General features: G+C 57.1%; 1 long non-coding RNA gene across 1 annotated transcript; it reads left to right on the top strand.

Moving 5' to 3' along the window:
• The first annotated feature begins 14,225 nt into the window (after positions 1-14,225).
• LOC142003533 (uncharacterized) lies at positions 14,226-15,821 on the top strand. The gene is made up of 3 exons (XR_012642852.1): positions 14,226-14,284; positions 14,798-14,863; positions 15,640-15,821. It is a non-coding gene; the product is annotated as an uncharacterized LOC142003533 (long non-coding RNA).
• Positions 15,822-18,677: the final 2,856 nt, after the last annotated feature.

The following is an 18,677-nucleotide window of genomic DNA, read 5'->3' as shown; positions in this document are numbered from 1 at the left end:
CCTCTTTAGAGCCCCGCTTCAGGGAGCTGAAGGCTGTGATCAAATTGCCCCTCACTCGTCTCTTCTGCAAATTAAATAACCCCAAATCCTTCAGCCACTTCTCATAGGTCATGTGCCCCAGCTCCTTAATCATTGTGGTTGTCCTCCACTGGACCCTGTCCAATGAATCCACGTCCCTTCTGTGCTGGGGGGTCTTGAACTGGATGCAGGACTCCAGATGGGGCCGCACCAATGCGATATAAAGGGGAATGATCACTTCTCTGGAGCTGTGGAAGTGCTCCTCCTAATGCACCCCAATGTGCCATTAGCCTTCTTGGCTACAAGGGCGCAGTGCTGACTCAGACTCAGATCCAGCCGCTCATCCACTGTAATCCCCCGGGTAAGCACAGTTCTGTTGGGCAGCTCCCCCAGGAAGTCAGCAACACAGCTCATAAAGCAGGGCTGGTGCCAGGCTTTGAGAAAGTTTCGCTCAAGAGACCATCTAACATAGCATGTGACATGTCTGTTGAGTGCTAGGGGCAGTCTGTCCACTCCTGCTGCACATCAGTGGAGCCCCACAGGAGCCAATGCCAGCTGGCCTCAGGTGAGGATCTGGCCTCTCGGTTTCTGTGGTAGGTTAGAACAGACCCCCTGAGCACATTCTGTGGGGAAAGCTGAATTCCAGCCAGCTCCCTGACAGAAGCGCGTGGGGGTGGCTCCCTTCAATTCTGAGGAACAGCCACCCAGCTGATGTAATACGTGGTTTTCACTGAGCCGGTTCCTGCCCAGAACTTACAGGCTCGAAAGTCCAAGTAGGCAAAGGGCTGGAGAGGCCAGGCAAAGAGAGAAGTAACTTACTGTTACCCACATGCATGTCCAGTGTATCCAGAATCACCCACAGGTGGCCTTGAACCTGGGACCTCTAGAGCTTAGTGCAGGCACATTTAGAGTTGGAAATAAAAGTAGCTGGCTCTCAGCTAAGGCTGTAGGTGAGGCTTGTGCTGGCTCTTGGTGAGTGGGCTGAAGGTACATCTACACCAACTGAGTTGATCTTCTGGGGTTCAATTTCACTCCCCTAGTGGGGACATGCAAAACTGAGCTGTCAGGGCTTGATAGTCAACCCCCATACTCCTCCCGACCACGAGGAGAGAGGGATATCAATGGGAGAGCTTCTCCTGGTGAGGATGGCCAGATAAGTCAATTACAGCTACACAATTGCATATCTAGGATTGACTGTCAGGTCCAGTGTAGACCAGCTCTAAGTGCCAGTCTCTACATGGGACAGGGAGCCACACCCCTGGGCAGCAAGCAGGGTGTAAATCTACAGCACACGGTCTTGCTTCTCTCTAAGGGGCTGTTTGCACCCTGCAACCCGATGGGGAGAGCAGGCACGTGAGAGCACAGAAGCTGGGCTGATTCGTGTGCCAGCTTGTCATGTGCTTGGTCTCTGTGTTGATAAGCCCTTCGCAACAGCACACTGCAGAGTAGCACACGAGCTGGGAGTAGAACCTACATCTCCAGGCTGGTGATCTATTGACAGCACCAGCAGGTGTCAAACCTGAGCTACCCCAGGACCCCCAGCACGAGTTACCATGTTTCACAGCACCCCAATTCCCTGAGCATGCTCAGCCCCTGCTCAGCCCAGCCCCACCCCCACTTCATGCCCCCCCGGTCCGACCCCAGCCCTTTGTCTTCCTGCCCCTCCTCTTCCCCACCCCTCCCCCCGCAAACCCCATTCCCACTGCTCCCCACATATCCTGCGCACTGCTTATCAGCCGCTCTGAGTCTTGCAGGAGGCACTGGGAGGGAGTGGGAGCTGATTAGCAGAGTCAGCAGCCTCGGCAATCACTCACAGACCCCTTGCAGACACTCACAGAGCCTCCCCATAGGTCCCTAGACCCCAGTATCAGAACCATTAACTACACTACACTGTTACAAAGGCAAATGCTTTTTAAAGCCGGGTTTCCCAGCTGATGTAAATGGCTCCATTGGAGGCATGAGCCAAACCACCTGCGGGCACGTATCAGACAGCCTCGGTGGAGGCTAGGTCACATCCAGAGCTGGCCCAATTCCAGAGCCGGTGACACTCTTTCAGCCATAGGGTATCCGGCCCCGTGAGTTAATCTGGGAATTCACATGAGGTGACATTAATGCCAGAGTTTAGGGACAGCACAAAGACCTTTGCACCGTATAACTCTCACACAGTGACTGTCGCACCCCCATTGCATGCTTTGAACGACAGCCATGCATGGTGCTGAGATCAGATCTACGCGTGTAAGCCAACGCCTCTCCGTACGCTCCAATGGAGCAAAGTCAGTTTACACCAGCTGCAGATCTGGCCTGCTGATGCCAGCGGAGTGCCATGGATTTACTTCCAACACAACGGGGTCTGCCTCTGACTGTGTCTGGACCATGCCTGGTACAATGGGGCCCTGGTCTTAGCTGGGCCCTGGGTGGTCTCTCACTGTGTCTATGCAGTTCATGGCACAATGGGGCCCTGATCTAAACTGGGGCAGGGGCGATCTCTGGCCATGTCCACGCAGCACCTGGCACAATGGGGCCCTCATCCCAGCTGAGACAGGGTCTGTCTCCCACTGTGTGTTTTGGCAGTGCTGGGCACAGCAGGGCCCTGATCTCAGCCAGGGCTGAATGTGTGGGCAGCATCCCGCACAAGATCCGAAGGCCAGAAAGCACCCTTATAACCATCCTGCCTGACCTTCTGCAGAATAGGCGCTAGAGACCCTCATGCAGTAATTCCGGCATTGGGCCCATACGTTCTGTTTGAGCCAGAGAAGTTCTGGAAGGAGGGACAGTCTTGATCTAAAGCCTTTTATATGGTGGAGAATCCATCAGGTTTCCACTACTTGACCAACCATGTGACTTTGTTAACTCCTTCTGAAGTTCTCCACAATCTTCTCTGCACCCCACTCACCACCATGTATCATGGGTCAATGGCGCCATTTTGTTGTCCACTCCTTCCTGCTCCAGACCGGGCTTACAAAAGAATCTTAGCTCCTAAATGGTGCATTTCATCCCCGCCATTGCAAAAGAGCAGGTCTCTTTTGGAAGCCTGTTTTACAGCTGTGCATTGAGAGATGGCCAAGGACATACAGTCAGTCAGTGACAGAGCTTGGAAGTAAACCCAGGATTCCTGACTCCCAGCCCTGCTCTCCTTCAGAGCTGGGAATAAAACCCAGCAGTCTTGACTGCTGCCCTGTGTGCTCTAACCCTCTAGCCCCACTGCCAGTCGAGAGCTGGGGGTAGAACCCAGGAGCCCTGCCTGAGTCCCATCTGTCTGCTCTAACTGTATGACTTGACTCATTTTCCAAAACAGAACCCTGGAATCCCTGCTCCTGCCTTAACCACTAATCAATACAACCAGAGTAGGATTTAAGCTGGAGTCCCCTCTCCCTAAACTGCTGTGCTAAAAAAATGACTGTCTACCCCTACACCGATTCCTGTTCCTTCCAATCCCTGGGCACCTCTCATGAAGAGGCGAGGCTCCTCGTCAGCCTGTAGTGTGGGGCTTTATCGCAGGAGTAGTAAGAGCCCAAACAAACCATATCTTTTTGGCTTCTCCCTTTCACATTGGCCAACTCCCTTGAAAAATTCTAACAGGGCGGGGTGCCCCAGGGCGGGGCAGCACCTGTCCCCAAGGAAATGTAGAGGCCCACAATAGCCTAATGGGCTCCTTATCTGGTGTGCATCCCTCAATAAATATGGGCTGCCTCTGCTACCCTATAACTTCCAAAATTAACTTCTTATCAGTCCCCAAGTCCTGCCCTGGGGTTATTCTTATGTGTTATGTTAGTTGTGCTTAGAGCCTCCACCCGAGTTCAGGGCCCCTTTGTGCCAGGTGCTGCCCAGATACAGTGGGAGACAGCTCTACCCTAGCTGAAAGCAGAGTCTTGGTGTGCTTGGTGCTGTACAAACACACAGACAGTCCCTGCTGCAGCATCATGTTGTGATGGGTACTGCCCAGATGCACAGCAAGATGCAGCTCCAGCACCAGCGCCCGGTTGTGCAGGGCGCTGCATGGACGAAGAGAGAGACAATCCCTCCCCCAGCTGAGCTCAGGACCCCAGGGCTGCTCCAGGCACTGCACAGACACCCCACAAGAGACGGACACACCGAGCGAGACAGTCCTTGCCCCAGAAAGTTCACACTCTAAACAGACCCTTTAAGGTGAGGAAACTGAGAGGATAAGTGACCTGCGTGAGGCCCCACCGAAATTCTGTAGCAGATCCAACAGCTGCAAGCAGGAGACCCAGTGCCTTTACCCAGAGGAATCGGCTCGGTCTTACATGCCGCAACATTCCGTCGTGACGCAGAGACCGATATTATATTTGTCACCAAGGCAAATGGAAGAGAAGAAAGTGTTAGTCTTCAATCCCTGTTGTCCGCTTGCTGATTAAAGGCAACGAAATCACCCTCGGACCATCAGTCCTACCCTAGCCCCACACAGCCCATATTTCTTAGCCCGCAATGTGCTCTTAGCGCTGGATTTGCCCAAGCAGAGCAGGGAAGATGGGTCTTCCTCCTTCTCATCCTAGCCAGGTTCCCAGGCGACATTTCAGCTCTCACACTGCTGGTGGACCTCGAACGCTGGATGGGAACAGAAACATGGGAACTCCAGGAACAACAAGAAGTCCTGTGGCACCTTATAGACTAACAGATAGTTTGGAGCGTGAGCTTTCGTGCGCCTTTTGCCCACGAAAACTTATGCTCCAAACTACCTGTCACTCTATAAGGTGCCACAGGACTTCTTGTTTTTGAAGACACAGACTAACTCGGCTCCCTCTCATGTATGGGAACTCCAGGGCACTTTTCAAAGAGTGACAGAGGTTAAGCTCTATGGGAGCATAACCTCCAGTATAACCCAGAGAAATCACCCCAAGGCCCTGCAAGTAAACCCAACCATGACTACGGAGTCAGGTCTCGATTGGAAGACATCAGGAGCGAGGGAATCCACCTCCTCCCCGGTGGTTGTTCCCCGGGGAAATCACCATGACTGCTAAAACACTGGTCCTTATTTCGTGTTTGAATTTAGCTGGCTTCAACTTCCACTGGTTGACTCTTACTCTGGTAGAGTAAAGAGCCCATTGGCGCCTGGGATTCCTGGCGATGGTCCTTCTCAGTGGTAACCAAGACACCAGCTAATGAGCCAGGGTGTGTTGGCAACAAATGCTTAGCAAGGGGAGTTCACAGCCGGAGCTGTCCTTATGCATATGCAGACTACTCAGCTATGTAGGGCACCCGAAGATTGGGGGACCACAGGGTCTTACGGGCCATCCACCCGGCTCTTCCTAGTCTGTTCTGCTGCTCTGCTTCCTCTGGAAGGGATGGAGGTAACTGACAAGTGAAAAAGCCTCCCAGAGCTATTAGCCAAAGCTGTGAAAGAGCCAGTCAGGTGGTAATGATGCTGTTTGCCAAGCCTGGTCAGATTCTGAATTTACTGCGCTAGTTAACAGGACCTTTGTTAACATTTCTTTTCAAAATATTTCTCTGGCGCGTTGCTGAAGATTTTGAAATCCCATAAAAAATCATCACTGTGCCAGAGTGTGTTGGTCCTGTTAACTGGGGCGATCCCCTTCCACTGGGTGTGAGGAGGTTAATTCACACGACTCCCTGCCGGGACATCAGGGGGTTGCCCCAGGTGCCATAATGCCATGGCCAAAAGTGATCTCACAACCTTGTTCCCTGTTCCCTGGGCAGCATAAACGGGGCATTTGCCCCTTTAGCTTTGGGCTGAATATGGCCCAGATCAGCAGAGACCCCGACAGGCACAGGCCAGGGGGCACCACTTCTCACAGCCTGCAGGGAGCGGGTGAGGGCCAGGCCTGGCTCCAAGGCTGGTTCAGGGGTTAATGGGTAACCAGGCGTGTTCCAGGAAAGAGTCGAGCCGGCTCTGGGGCTGCACATCTGGGAAGTGGGGAAGGCTGGGAGGATTCTCAACTAGCCCCAGGTCCGGGAGGGGAGTGGGCTCTAGTGGGGGAGGGGCTGGAAGTCAGGACTCCTGGGTTCTCTACCTCTGCATTTGCTGGCCAGGAAGCCCTGTTCACGGTGTGACCCAGCTGAAACACTGACCTGTGCCCCGGACACCAGGGTGAAACACGGAGCTGGAGAAAAGTGCGTTTATGGGAGTTGGAGTCAGGAGGAGTGCAGTGCAACGGGACAGAGTAAGGGGGCTGGGAAAGGTGCTGGCACTTGGTTTGTGTCAGAAACATTTTGGTAAAAAGTCCCATATTCGGAAACCACGAGAGTCTTTTCTGAGCAGGACATGGAATGCAGAGAGCAAACGATTGCTCCAACCCTGTCCTGCCTGGAACCCCTCTCCCCTCCCCTCCCATCACTGACCCTCCTGCCCAAGAGGGTGAGGTGTGGCTGAATAAATCCAGGCCCCTGCAGCTCCTTAATGTAGTGGGGGACTGGGGTTGTGTGTCTGCCATAGACACCTGGTGTGATCAGCGCTGGGGGCTGGAAGCCAGGACAGAGGCGTTCTAGCTGCAGACCTGGGAGAATGGGGACTAGCGGTTAGAGCTTGGGGGTCTGGAGCCAGATCTAGGAGGCAAATGGGGCCTTCAACATCTGAAAAGCCAGGAAGCCTCTCCCTGATCCCTGGCCTCCATCTGCTGTAGCTTGCCCTGAGGCGGGACCACATGGGCTGTTGTGTGGATGGCATTGGTCCTCACAGGCAGACCTGGCTGGTAGGACGAGGGCGTGGGACATTGGGCCTCTCCCCTGAGGGGCCCTGGTTCTGATGTGGCTGATCAGGGACAGGGACTGGGACTGGGGAATCTTTGACAGTTCAGGATCTTTGTGTGGTAAAGTGGGAGTCTCCAGGAAATGTGGCTGTGGGTGACAGTGACGAGCCCTCGCTGAGACCCTTGGCCACCGGGGGGTACTGTGGAACTGTTGGGGTTTTGTTATCTTTCCAGTGTGGCATGGGGGGGCGCTGTGCGGCAGAGGGTGGTTTGGGGGTTCCCAGGGCTGACCCAGTACCAACGGGAGCACTAGGGGCAGTGTGTTGCAGGTGGGGGGGGCGGGGTTCCAAACCAGTCACTATGCCCCAGTATGTCACTAGGGGACGCTGTGGTGCTTGGGCAGGGTGGGGGCTCTTGGCTGGCAGTCACTAGGGGGCGCTGTGCTGCAAGGGGCAGGGCACAGCCCCCCAGGGAAGGTGAGACAAGCCCGTGGCCGGGGGGACAAAGAGGCAAACTCCAGGTCCAGGCAGACACTTTATTGGGGCTGAGCAGCAGGTCAGCATCTGCCCTCCCCAACCCCCACCGCTCGGCGACATCGGCCCCGGCCAGCTGGGATCTGCTCCGGGAAGGGCTGGGAGCCGCACGGCGACGGTCACGGCGGGTTACGTTTTGCAGCACAACCCAAAGCCAGGATTCTCAGGGCAGCAGTTGTAGCAGAAATAACAAGCGAAACCTGCAGCCCCCTGGAAGGGATGGAGAGACCAGAGTGAGGCCTGCCCAGAACCCGGCCCCCGCATCCCTTTTCCCGAGCCCCTTTCCCCTCCCAGGGCCACGGACAGAGCCCTGGAGTCCTGACTCCCAGCCCCATCCCCGTACTCTCAATGGACCCCACCACCCTCCCACTATGGGGTATAGAGCCCAGGAGTCCTGGCTTCTAGCTGCCTCCTGCAGCTCTAACCACTACACCCCACTGCCCTCTCAGATTTTCCCAAGCTGTTATTCCCATCTAATACTAGAGGCGCCTTTTCCTCTGGAGGCTGGTGGCTCTAGTTGTTCAACTGGGGAGCAGAGAAAAGGACGAGGCCGGGAGCCAGGACTCCTGAATTCTAGCCCTGCCTCTGAGCCAGCAGTGAGCACTAAATAGTCACGCTCTCCAGAGGCTGTCCAAGGTCACAGACCCACCGCCTCTGCCCTTGGCTGGGCAGGAGAGAGGCTCGCTGGGAGGAACCTGCCTGTAGGATGTTGGTGGTGAACTGTGGAACTCATTGCCACAGGAGATGTTGGGGTATGACCAGGGGACTCCCCCGCCACACTGGGTTCCCTGGGGTTAGCCCTGGGACTCCCCATCCTGGAGATTAATGCAGTCAGCCTATGCGACATTACAGACATTAACCTGTCGAGCTACTTGCTGCAGGAGATTATTGGGTCAGCCCCTGCCCTGCCCCACGGTATCCCTTCCCCCCACCAGCGCAGCCCCTGCCTGCTACTCACCACTTCTCTCTTCACTATCACCTTGGACTCGCCTGCTCCTTCCTCCGAGTGCCGGGGCTCCAAGGCCTGCAGAGGGGAGGGCAGGGGCTCACTTGTGCCCCATGGGTGTGTGCGGCAGCAGCCGCTGCTCCCCAGGGACCACAGGGAATCTAACGCCCACCCCTAAAGCACACCCTGAGTGGACGGCTGGGCTCTGTCCCCAGCTGTGGCAGGACAGCAGTGGGTAGTGGTCAGAGCAAGGGCCTGGCTCTCCGGGTGGAGGGAAATCCAGTGCATTAGGGGGTACACTGAGACTCAGAATTTTGAGTTCCATGCCCGGCTCTGCTGCAGGCTTGCTGAGAGACCAGGAGCAACTCACTTCCCTTGTGCCTCAGTTTCCCTTCCCACCCTTCACTGCCAGGGAAGCCGGCAGGGTCAGCCTCTGGCTGCATGTCAAGGCAGCGCCTGGCCCAGCGGGAACAAAGAGGCTCCCCCACTCACCCCAGCCAGGGAAGCGCCGCAGGTTCCCTGGGCACAAAGCAGGGACACAGCCATGAGCACGGCAGCCAGCAGCTGGACTCTCATCTTCTCCTCGGGTCTGGGCTTCACCTTGAGCAGGCAAGTGGTGTCGGGAGCTGTAGGGGCCTGGATTTATTCACCCGTGCCGTGCCCTTGTGGGTGGGGGGGTCAGTGATGGGAGGGGAGGGGGGTTCCAGGAAGAACGGGGCTGGAGCAATCGTTTGTTCTCAGCGTTCCACGTCCTGCTGGGAAAAGACTCTTGTGGTTCCTGAATATGAGACTTATTCCCAAAATGTTTCCAACACAAACCAGGTGCCAGCACCTTTCCCAGCCAGCCCTGGCTCCCAGCCCCCTGCTCCGCCCCATTGCACTGCACTCCTCAGCCAGGGCTGGCGCAGGAACCCAGGAGTCCTGACTCCAATTCCCATAAACACCCTTTTCCCCAGCTCCACATTTCACCTGGTGTCCAGGGCACAGGTCAGTGTTTCAGCTGGGTCACACTGTGAGGGGGGCTTCCAGGCCAGCAAACGCCGGGGTAGAGAACTCTGGAGTCCTGACAGTTGATGGAGCAATTTGTCTGCTTAATTCTTATAATAAAGGAGTCTCTGGCACGCGAACAAATTATGTGACCCCCAAGTGGTCAGCGTCCCACTTCTTAGAGGGACAAGTGGCGTTGAGCCACCCACGATTGAGCATTAACTGATCTGTGATGCACTTAGATGTCTGGGGCTGCACATGTGGTACAACGACTGGCTCGGCTTGTGTCTACCTTATGCCGACAGGTGGGGGTTACCCGTCGAACCCCTTCCGTGACGGGGATCGGGAGTTGCTATTAATCCCCATGAACGAGGAATTCCCAGTAAGTGAGGGTCAGGCGCTTGTGCTCAGTAAGTCCCTGTCCTTTGTACACACCGCCTGTCGCCACTACCGGATGGATGGTTGCAGACGGGGAGGTGGAGGTTGGATATTAGGAAAAACTCTTTCCCCAGGAGGCAGGTGAAGCTCTGGAATGGGTGACCCGGGGAGGTGGTGGAATCTCCATCCTTAGAGGTTTTTAAGCCCCGGCTCGACAAAGTCCTGGCTGGGATGGTTTCGTTGGGGTTGGTCCTGCTTTGGGCAGGGGGCTGGACTTGATGACCTCCTGAGGTCCCTTCCAGCCCTTGGATTCTCAGACTCCCAGCCCCTTCCCCACTAGATCTCACTCCCCTCCCAAATCTGGGGTCACTCCAGACTCCCCCCCAGCCCTGCTAGCCCTCCCCACTTCCCAGATGTGCAGCCCCAGAGCTGGAACTCAGCCTGTTACTGGAACACGCCTGGTTACCGATTAACCCCTGAGCCTGCCTTGGAGCCAGGCCCGGCCCAGGGGCTGCATCTCTGCTCTTTCCCTCACCCGCTCCCCGCGGGCTGTGAGAAGTGGGGCCCCCGGCCTGTGCCTGTCGGTGTCTCTGCTGATCTGGGCCATTCTCAACCCAAAGCTAAAGGGGCAAATGCCCCCAGGCTGCGCTGTCCAGGGAATGCGGAGCAGGGCTGTGAGCTCACCGCCGGCCATGACATTAGTGTGATGCCTGGGGCACCCACTGGTACTCCGGGCAGGGAGTCATGGGAGTTAATCCCCTAATGCCCAGGGGAAGAGGAGGGCAACAGATAACAGCCCCAATACACACTGGCCTGGAGTTTCACTGGTTAACGCACTGAAGGGGGGGCGGTCCTGCAGGTTGGACAATGCCCATACGAAGTGGCAGGGAGTCCCGCAGGTTAACCCGGGTAATGCCCACTGGGCAAGTGCCCCTGTGCTGACCCCTCTCACCCCCGCAGCAGGGAGTCCTGTGCGTTAACCCGGCTCACGTCCAGTGTCAGGGAGTTCCAGGGTTAGCTCCAGTGATACGCAGGGGCAGGGAGTTGTGATGGGTTCGATCACAGGGTGGGGGGAGGTGCAGTACCTGGAGGAGACTGAGGGGCCACCCAGCTGGTTAGCACAGCGCCCGCAGCCAGCAGCCTGTACTGCTATTGGAGGTGCACAGCCACGCATTCCCCAGTGCACATAACAAAATTTACTCCACCCGCAGTCGATAAAACGAGTGAGAACCCTGCCCCCCATAGCAGCTGCTGGCCAGACTCTGAGCCCCATTCCCTGGTGCAGCCTGGAGCACAGAGGTCCCGTTGGGGCTGTCACCCCATGAGCTGCTCATGCCCCTGAGCCACCCTCCTGCCCTCTGGGGGGCACCCACCCCCCAACCTGCTGGGCCAGAAGCTCTGCTCTCTTCAGCTAGTGCATGGGCCAGGCCCTGTGCTGTCTGGGGAAGGACTGGGCTGGCACAGTGCTGCGGGACTCAACTGGGGAGCTGGTCCCCCATGCTGGACTGGGGAAAGGCGGGCATGGTGCAGGGGGTGGGGGCTGGGCCAGCCCCCTACTAGCCAGGGGAGGGGCTGGGGCTGGCAGGGGGGTCCATTTGGGGGACTGGGTCATGTCAGGCCCAACGCTGGATGGGTGATGGGGCTGGTGTGGTGCAGGCAAGGTGAACATTCTAGAGCTTGCGTGGAGAGAGACAGACGGACGCAGCACCGAAGCTATTGATGACGATGATGAAGGCGACAATGATGCACTAAGACACTGGCTCCCCCGGGTTCCCACTCTTGCCCCAGATTTGGTACGTCAGAGGCTAACAGCCGTGTCACCCTCTGGGTGCTCAGCCCCACAACCCCCGCTCCCCTGACACCCCAATGACTGGCAGGCAACCTGGGATTACGGAGGTAGACCCAGCACCCTCCTCCCAACCCCCTGCCGAGGATGGGGACACTCCTGCCCTCCTGCTCCGCTGCAGGAACACAGCTCCCAGCCAAGACAGACCCCTCCCTGGTGAGCCCTTTATCCCTTCCCCCCTTGAATGGGGCTGACCTTCAGTTCTCAGGGCCCTGGGTTCCTCAGCCCCTGCTGTGGCTTCTTGTACCCTTGCCTCTTGTACCCTCCAAGGCAGGGCTCCGTGTGCCCCAGGCCAGGACCCACCCCTGCTGCTCTTTCCCTCTCGCATCCCCATAGCTCAAAGCAACTTGTCCCATCTAACCTGCACAAGATCATGTGCCCGTCTTCTAAATTAACCAGGGAAACACGACCTTGGCAGGGCTGCTGGAAGGCAGGTGCATGGCTGGAAGGTGACCCATTGCAGCGGGTCGTTATTAATGGTTCACAAACACACTGGGAGGGCACAAGTGGGGTTCTGCAGGGGTCTGCTTTGGGACCGGTTCTGTTCATTTTCTTCATCAAGGATTTAGCATAGGGAGGGCGCTCAGTAAATTTGCAGATGATACCGAGCTGGGAGGGGTTGCAACTGCTTTGGAGGACAGACTCCAGATTCAAACCCATCTAGACAAACTGGAAAACTGGTCGGAGGCAAATAGGATGAAATTCAATATGGATAAATGCAAAGTACTGCAGTTAGGGAGGAACAATCAGTTGCATGGACACACAACAGGAGGCATGTCTAAGAAGGAGCACTGCAACCAGGAATCTGGAAGTCACAAGGGTGACGTGAACAACAAGAAGTCCTGGGGCACCTTATAGGCTAACAGATATTTTGGAGCATGAGCTTTCATGGGCAAAGACCCACTTCTCACGCATCTGATGAAGAGGGTCTTTGCCCACAAAAGCTTATGCTCCAAAATATCTGTTAGCCTATAAGGTGCCCCAGGACTTCTTGTTGTTCTCGAAGACACAGACGAACCCGGCTACTTCTCTGATAAGGTCACGTGAGAAATGCAAGTCAACACTGTGACTCTTCCAAAAGAGACACATGTAATTCTAGGATGTATTAATAGGAGTTTTGCAGGCAAGACATGAGACGTTGTTCTTCTGCTCTGCTCTGGGGCAATCAGGCCTCAACTGGAGTATTGTGCCCAGTTCTCGGCCCCACATTTCAGGAAAGAGGTGAAGAGACAGGAGATGGTCCAGAGAAGAGGAACAAGAATGACTGAAGCTCTAGAGCACATGACCGATGAGGGAAGCTGAAAGAACTGGGTTCCTTAGTCTGAAAAAGAGAAGACCGAGAGGAGACATGACAACAGCTGTCACATACCAGCTCTTTGGAGACTGGTCATAACAAGGAGGGAGAAAAGTTGTTCTCCTAGGCCTCTGAGGACAGGACAAGGAGCAATGGGCTTCAACTGCAGCCAGGAAGGCTTAGGCTGGACATTGGGGAAAACTTCCTCCCTGTCAGGGTGGTTAAGCCCTGGAATAAATTCCTTGGGGAGGTTGTGGCATCTCCATCCTTGGAGATTTGGAAGAGGAGGACAGGCAAGCACCTGTCAGGGGTGCTCCAGACGGCGCTGGGTCCAGCCGTTAGCACTGGGGCTGGACTTGGTGCCCTCTCAAAGTCCCTTCCAGGTCTAGTTTTCTCCCATGTGATTCTGTGACAAAAGGCAGCTACTGCCCCCAGGCTGCTGCTGGCCACTGACAGAACCTCACCACCTCCTGTCCCTCGGCTACAGCTTGTGTGGGGAGGGGTTAAACCCGAAGGCTGCATTGTGCCCCTGGCCCAGGGAACCTGACTGCAGGGGCTTCAGAGAACTGGGCAGAGGGTGGCTCGGCACCGCCAGGCGCAGGGGACAGAGCAGCCCTGTGCTCCCTGGAGGCAGGACTCGGGGCCAGCAGGGCTGGATTAAGAGGGGATTTAGGGACAGCTGCTCCTAAAGCCCCTGAGCACTGGACCAGCCCTTCCGGCCTAGCAGGGGAAGGCGACTCTGTACCCCGCTGTCCATCCCGCACCCACCGCCGACTCCATCTCCACCCCATCGCCAGCTCTGCACCCCTACCCCCATTGTCGGCCACAGCACCCCCCACTCGCCGCTGGGGGAGGGGCTCTGGTTAGCCGTGGAAACCCCCCTGCTTCTGCGGGGAGGGAGACAACAGGGGACAATTTGCCTGGTTTGAAGAAAACATCGAAGCACCTGCAGGAGGTTTAAACACACGCCTGGCCCCCGAGCAACGGGACAGCTGGTCACCCTCCCCAAACCCAAACCTCCTCCCCGAATCCCCCCTGCCCCCCAAATCCCTCAGCCCAACCTCAGAACCTGCACTCCCAGTCAGAGCCCCTTACCCCTCCCACACCCTCCTCCTGCTTCACACACAGTCCCCTCCCATACCCCAGAGCCTGGGAGCCCCCACAAAATCCAGTAGCCCTGAACCCCCAGAAGAGTTAATCTGAACTGCATTTGATGCCTACGTTGGAGGATGGTGCACTGGGTCGAGCAGGAGCCAGGGCTGGCTGGGAAAGGTGCTGGCACCTGGCTGGTGTCGGAAGCACTTGGGTAAGAAAAGGCCAATATTTTGTAATCACGAGAGTCTTTTCCCAGCAGGACGTGGAACGCGGAGAACAAACGATTGCTCCAGCCCCGTCCTTCCTGGAACCCCCCTTCCTTCCCCTCACTGATCCCCCCCCCAACAAGGGCGCAGAGCAGGTGAATAAATCCAGGCCCCAGCAGTCCCCAGCCTCACTCAGCTGCTGCTGCTGTAGAAGACCCAAACCTCAGAGAAGATGAGAGTCCAGCTGCTGGCTGCCCTGCTCCTGGCCGTGGTCCTCCTTTGTGCCCAGGGAACCCGCGGCGCCTCCCTGGCTGGGGTGAGTGGAGGGAGCCTCTTCCGTTCCCGCTGGGCCAGGCGCTGCTTCGACACACAGCCAGAGGCTGACCCTGCCCCAAAGGGCTTCCCCGGCAGTGAAGGGTGGGGGGAAACTGAGGCATGGCCCAGGGAGGTTACTTGCTCCTGGTCACACAGCAGCAGAACTGGGAATGGAACTCAGCCGGCCTGGAGCTCACACCCCCTGCTCCCCACTGCTCTAGTGGGCTGGATTTCCCTCACTGCTACAGCCAGGGGTACAGCTCAGGAGTCCTGATGGCCAGCTCCCTGCTCTGACCACTAGCCTCCACTCCCTCCCAGAGCCATGGACACCAAGTGCCTTCCCTCACTCCTGCTCTGACCACTACCCCCTACTCTCCTGCCGCACCTGGGCACTGAACCCAGCAGGCCACGCAGGACAAGATTTAGGGAGGGGCATTAGCTCCCGGCGGAGCAGCGGCTGCTGGCCAAAAAAACACCTGGAGCACAACTCACTCTCTGCTGTCCTGTTCTCTAGGACTTGGAGCCCCGGCACTCGGAGGAAGGCCCAGGCGAGTCCAAGGTGATGGTGAAGAGAGAAGCGGTGAGTGGCGGGCGGGGGATGCACTGGTGGGACTGAGGGGGGAGGGAAGGGGTTGCAGGAGAGGGACTGACCCAATAATCTCCTGTGGCAACTGGTTCAACATGTTAATGTCTGTAATGTCCCACAGGCCGACGACATTAATCTCCAGGGTGGGGAGTCCCAGGGGCTCACCCCAGGAAACCCCATGGGGGGGGAGTCCCGTGTCGTACCCCAACATCTCCTGTGGCAATGAGTTCCACAGTTCAACACTGACATCCCGCAGGGGTTAACCCGACAGTATGCCGGGGCCGGCTCCTCCAGAACAGCCTCTCTCCTGCCCAGCTGAGGGCAGCACTAGGGGGTCTGTGACCTCCACCAGCCTGCGGAGATCAGGACCCTTTACTGCTGGCTGGGAGTCAGGGCTAGAGCCCAGGAGTCCTGACTCCCGGCCATCTGTGTCCTCTGTTCCCCGACCCCCCACCTCACTCCCCTCCCAAGAGCCTTTTGCAATTTCCTTTCTTCCATGCAGATCAGATTGTGCCTCCAGCCGCACCCCAGGGGAGCGGTGCTTTGGGGGGAAGCCTTGCAGGGAGGTTGGAGCAGGGGGCTGGGAGTCAGCACTGCCAGGGAGTCGCCTCTGTGGTGGGAGGGGAGTGGGATCTAGTGGGTAGAGCAGCGGCTGGGAGCCAGGGCTCCTGGGTTGCATCCCTGGCTCTGCGAAGGGAAAGGGGCTCGGGAGGAGGGAGGAGGGGCGGTTAGGTGCGGGCCTCACCTCTGTCTCTCCTTCTCTTCCGAAGGCTCCAAGAGCCCCTGGCTGTCGCTTCTGCTGCAACTGCTGCAGGCACATGGTCGGCTGTGGGATCTGCTGTGAATTCTGACCCATGCGCCCGTCACCCTGCGGCGCCTCGCGGCTCCCAGCCCTTCCCGGAGCAGATCCCAGCCGGCCGGGGCCGAGGTCGCCTGGCGCCGAGTGACAGGAGTCGGGGAGGGCGGACGCCCACCTCCTGCTCAGCCCCAATAAAGTGTCTGCCTGAACCTGGAGTTTGCCTCTTTGTGCCCCCAGCCATGGGCTTGTCTGCCCTTCCCTGGGGGCAGGGGTCAGCCCCATCCCCACCCCTGCAGCACAGCGCCCCCTAGTGCCGCACTGGGGCATTGGGCCCAGTCCTGCGTGGCAGGGGAGAGCTGCAGCCCACCCCCTGCGTGCAGCCGCCGGCTGCAGGAGCCCTGCAATGGTCAGAAGAGGGATGAGAACAGGCAGGGTTGAGCACTGAGACCCAGAGGTGGCATTGCCTTCCGGCACCTTTTATCCCCACCGCCCACGCCCAGCACCCCCACTCTCACCGCTAGACCCCACTCCCCTCCACAACTGGAGACGAGACCCAGGGCTCTTCTCGTCTGCCCCCCGTTCGAACCCACCAGCAAGTCCTCACTCAGCCTAAGGCCCTGCTCTCTGGCCATGCTGCTCCTCGCTCATCGCCCCCAGACAATCACACACGAGTCCCCAGGACCAGAAATGCCCCTGGTGCAGGAAGGGAGGTCCTGGAGAGGCAGGTCCCTCTGTGCTCCCCGGATGGGGCAGCAGGTCCCTGCACCCAGGGCTGGAGACGTTCATAAGCCGTGTCCGACTGACCACCCGAGCCCTCAGCAGAGTGGTAGGGAGGTCGCAGTGGTCCAACCGCCCTCAGGTGTGTTGCGGGCTCAGAGCTTGTGTTGGCCCCAGGGAGGGGTAAGTCACAGCTGGCCCAGCAGGAACCAGCCCTCAGCCAGGGTCCAAGGCAGCACGTCGGCCATGGAGCCTGGCTGGTGGATTCTTTAGTCAGCTCAAGCGTGGGACCCCACCTTGCCCTAAGGCCGGGCCTGCTGTTAGAGCAGCACCCTAGGGACAGGGCTCCGCTACTGCCCAGGGCGAGACACTGCTCTTCTTCCAGTGCCGTCCCTCGGAGCAGGGCTGTCCCAGGGGTGTGGGGCCAAGGACAACCCCCAAATCCGCTCCCCTACCCCCTCTCTTCCCACCACTGCCCCACCCCGACTCCGGCCCTTCCCTGAGCAACATGGCCCAGGGGATTAGCAGGAGAAGCAACCAGGAGAGCTTGGGAAGCAAAGCAACCGACTACCCGAGAGGAAGCAGAGCAGGCTGGGCCCAACACACCAAGCCTGGAGCCACTTCTCCAAAACAGAGAATGAACAGGAGAGTTCAGCTCTACCCCCTAGTGACTAGATTATGGTATCTCCTGAGGGAAGCCCAGGACTTCACAGCAGCAAGTCCCAGGCAACACTTGCGTTAAATGAAGCAGCCCAGCAGCACGCTTCCAGAGGGACACAAACAGCAACCTTGACATCCTGCAGCTGCGCCTCACCTTGCCATTTAATCTTTCCACACCCGAGGTTCTTCCAAGTGACAGTGTCTCCCCCCTGCCAGACAATCTTTCTTTTCTCTCGTCCCACAATCATCCCAACCCTGGCGACCAGATGGCACAAGTTCTGCATTTAGCAGTAACAGAACTTGTGACCCCACACCTGCGAAGTTGATTATGATGCGCAGAAACACGCCTCTGCCTGCTGAATCCCCAGCAAACCTCAGCCAGAGAGGAGCACATTTATTTACCCAGACACACCCACGCTCTCCCACTCTTCCCAGTTTGCTGTCCGGGGAGCGTTTGTTCAGACCAAGCTGGCATGTGGGTCTCATAAACTAAGCCCTCCCTCGCTTTTCAGATTTTATTTTAAATATCCTGAGACTGTATCAACGGTTCTTTTAAAATTAGAAAACAAGTAAAAATCGCTGCGAAAAATTCACTGTGCCATTTTCTGAGTAAATATGAGGGTTAGCTTGGGCGGAGGAAAAGGCAACAGAGAAAACATTTCCAAGCGTCTGTGAAGTACAAGCAGTTTAATGCTGTGGTTTATTTAATGAACTGAACCTTAACACTAAATACACATGTGAATTTTCCACTACATTGCCTCACTTTAATACACGCCCAAGCTTGTACACTTTGCCTAACTCCCTAATACCATCGCCACATCTCCCGAACGCCAGGTCTTGCATTTGCTGAGCGTAATCAGTATTTCATGGCCTGGAATGGTCCCGCACTCAGGTGCATAGTGTAAATGTGGATGCACGGCTGGGGTGAAACCCAAGAATTTCTCTGTAAATATCTGCACAAACTGAACACAAAGAGTCTGAAGTGCAAATAAACACTGCACCCACCTACTACCCGGACCGATTTCTCATCTCCCGGGGAATCCGTGTGCAAGGCAGAGGGGTGGGGATCAAGTGAACAGCAGCCTTTGCCCTGAAAAACCTACAGATATAAACCATTTGGCTGTCTTGGGTGCACCGATGGAAGATACAGCCCAGAGGAAGAGTGGAGGAGGACAGCAGGAGTCTCCGGAGAGACAAGACAAGTGGAGGAGACGCTGGTGCACAGTTCTTCTCACACCCTGCCCAGCTGCGAGGAAGCTGCAGCTTCCTGTGTGTGTTATGGAGAGGTGGGTTCGGAGGAAGGAATTGAAGCTGCTGAAGAAAAATCTCCTTGTCCCCCAAACTTTACGTGGATGTTGGTGTGGAGTTTTCGACTGGCCTGAAAATGTCCCTGAAGACCAGTTCAGCTTCTCCCACACAGGACCAAGAGTCATGAAGTCCCTTGGTAAGCTAAAGGGGTGAATGCCCCCAGGCTGCTCTGCCTGGGCAGCAGGGCTGTGAGTTCACCACCGGCCATGGTGTTAGTGCCACTCCCTGAGGCACTCCCAGGGTGTCATGGGAGTTAACCCCCCAATACCCAGTGGAAGGGGATCGTGCCAGTTAACAGCCCCAGCGCTGGCCTGGAGTCTCGCT

The sequence above is a fragment of the Carettochelys insculpta genome, chromosome 30 (assembly GCF_033958435.1).
Source record: "Carettochelys insculpta isolate YL-2023 chromosome 30, ASM3395843v1, whole genome shotgun sequence".
Lineage (NCBI taxonomy): Eukaryota > Metazoa > Chordata > Testudines > Carettochelyidae > Carettochelys > Carettochelys insculpta.
The sequence above is the reverse complement of the archived record's forward strand: the minus strand, read 5'-3'. Positions and strand labels throughout refer to the sequence as shown.